The sequence below is a fragment of the Hibiscus syriacus genome, unplaced genomic scaffold, assembly GCF_006381635.1.
Source record: "Hibiscus syriacus cultivar Baekdansim isolate YM2019G1 unplaced genomic scaffold, ASM638163v2 tig00110599_pilon, whole genome shotgun sequence".
Classification (NCBI taxonomy): domain Eukaryota; kingdom Viridiplantae; phylum Streptophyta; class Magnoliopsida; order Malvales; family Malvaceae; genus Hibiscus; species Hibiscus syriacus.
In genome coordinates, this window is record NW_024062796.1 from 380888 (window position 1) to 384028 (window position 3141).

Below are 3141 nucleotides of genomic sequence, written 5' to 3' on the forward strand. Positions count from 1 at the left end.
GATCGACTCAAGAGGCGATTAAACCTTCAAATGAGTTAGGCTCTGATGCCAATTGTTGAGTTAATCGAATGACGAAATTGGCCAAGAGGGGGGTGAATTGGCAATAAAAATTTTGTGGAAGCTTTTGCAGAAAATTGAAAGTAATTGCACAGCGATTTACAGTGGTTCGACTTTCTCAAACAAAGTCTACGTCCACTACCTTAGCTATCCACACTAAGGATTTTCCAACAAATTCACTAATTTGTTCTTTCTTTTGAGGCCAAAGAGATAACCTTACAATTCCCTCAAGAGTATACCCCAACTCTTGAGAACACTCTTTTCTCAAGGAGAAGATTACAAATTTGCAAACTTACAAGAAAACCTCACAAGGTAAGATGTTTGCACAATTCTAGAATAAAGAAAAGAACACTCAAAGATGAATACAACTGAGCACAAAAAGTGTTCTTGAAAGCAAAATGAATATTGAATGAAAATGGGCTTGAAATGCTCAAACTTGAGGTTTGATGCTTTCTCTTTGATTCTCTCTTGATTCTAGTTGCTTGATGTTTCTTGTTGTTGATCAATGGCTTCTAAGCTTGCTTAAATACACCTTGGATCACTTCTGAACGTTGGGGATAATTAGAGAAGATATTATAGCCGTTTTAGTGTGAAAACATTTAATAAAACAGCTTGGACAGTGGGGGGAATCGGTTCCCTCTCATAGGGAATCGGTTCCCTAAGTGTAAAATTCAAATATTTCGACCGTTGAACAAGGGGGAATCGGTACCCCCTTGGGGGGAATCGGTTCCCTCCGAGCATTCTGGAAATCTCGGAGCCAAACCATTCAGGGGGGAATCGGTTCCTCCTATGGGGGGGAATCGGTTCCCTCTGAGTATTATGGAATTTTTGGCTTTGAATTGGTTCGAAATACTTTGTAAAATATTTTGAAATTGTTTTATGATTAAAACTTAATTTTACACTTAAGTAAGGATCAAAAATGATTTTTGAAATATTTGGAGTAATGTTTTGATATTCGAATAGTTATATCGAATATACTTAGAAAATCATTTGGAAAATCTTAAAATTCATTTAACTTAATTTGTTATATCGAAATATTAAAATGTTTCAACACTAGCTCATTTAGCTTCAAAACCATCTCAAAAATCATTTTCTTTCTCCCAATGCTAGAGAGCTCTCTTGTGAGTAGTGAGTGTTTTGTAAACACCTGTAAATTTTCTCTCTTAGTAAAAGATCTGCAGCAGTCCGGAGACGTAAACACAATTGGCTGAACTCCGTTATCAATTTCGGGTAATATTTTTTCTCTTTTATTTCGCATTCTCGCTAATCTGGTTATAGGGAAATTACTTGTACTTGGTTTATTTCCCAACAACTGCCAATTGTTGAAAATTTAAAAGTCATCGGCTGCTTTTAATTAGTCAAAAAGGGGGCTGCTTTGATTTCAAAGTTAGGCAGCCCATTTCTTTGAATTTTAGGATGGGATAATTATTTTGAGTCATTAAACTTTAGGGTATTTTCACAGATTAGTCCCTAAGTTTCAACTATAAATACCCTAGCTCATTTAGCTTCAATATCATCCCAAAATCTTCCGGTTCTCTCTCAAGTGTGTTTTGTAAACACTTGTAATTTTTTCTCTTCAGTAAAAGATCTGCAGCAGTCCGGAGACGTAAGCACAATTGGCTGAACTCCGTTATCAATTTTTCGGGTATTATTTTTCCGCTTTTATTTCGTATTCTCACTAATCTGGCTATAGGGAAATTACTCGTACTCGGTTTATTTCCTAACAACTGGTAATCAGATCTTTTGGTTTTGAATTTTGTCCATTTTTCTGCGAGGTTACTATTCATTACTATTCACGTGAATAGTAAATTTCGTGAATAGTGAAATTCAGTCGGCGATACGAGTTTGTCGACGGTGGTGTTCTAATACACGGTGGTTCGCAAGAATTGTCTGAAACGATCCAAAAGAAGCCAGATTCGAGAGGAAGCGATGGCTGCAGACGAAGGGAAGGTGAAAATTGAAAAGTTCGATGGTGCGGACTTTGGCTTTTGGAAGATGCAGATCGAATATTTTCTGTACTAGAAAAATCTATATCAACCCCTCTCAGGAAAGCAACCAGAGGGCATGAAGGATGAAGATTGGGCTCTTCTCGACAGACAAGCCCTCGGAGTTATCCGACTGACGTTATCCCGCAATGTTGCTTTCAACATAGCAAAAGAAAAGACCACGGCGGGTCTTATGGCGGCTCTCTCCAGTATGTATGAGAAGCCATCGACCTCAAACAAAGTTCATTTGATGAGGCGATTATTCAATTTGCGGATGACAGAAGGGGCATCGGTGGCACAACACCTAAATAAACTCAACACAATCACAACCCAGTTGAGTTCAGTGGAAATTGAGTTCGATGATGAAGTTCGAGTTTTAATTCTCTTATCATCTCTACCAGACAGTTGGAATGCTACTGTTACAGCAGTCAGCAGCTCGTCGGGAAATAACAAATTGAAATTCGACGATGTTCGGGATCTGATATTGAGTGAAGAAATTCGACGGAGAGAATCGGGTGAAGCATCAACCTCCTCAGCCTTGCACACGGAGTCTAGAGGAAGAACTTCAGAAAGATATTCAAATCGTGGCAGATCAAAATCCAAACGGGAATAATCCAGAACGGGAAAGAAAGATTTTACCTGTTATAATTGTGGCAAGAAATGTCACTTTAAAAGAGATTGCCGAGCACTGAAGAAAGATACCGGTGCATAGGAATCTGCCAACGTGATAGAGAAGACAGGTGATGCCATGATTCTAAGCGTCAACAGTCCGATTGAATCATGGATCTTGGATTCAGGGGCATCTTTCCACTCCACCCCATGCCAAGAAATCATGGAGAACTATATCAGTGGTGATTTTGGGAAGGTTCATCTTGCTGATGATGAAACCTTGAAGATCGTCGGAAAAGGAGATATCCGACTAAAGCTGCCAAACCAGACCACCTAGAAGCTGACAGGAGTGAGACATATTCCTGGCCTCAAAAGAAATCTGATTTCTGTTGGACAGCTTGATGGAGAAGGATATAGTACAATTTTTTCAAGCTGTGAATGGAAGATTACCAAAGGAGCACTTGTCATTGCTCGTGGTAAGAAGACTGGT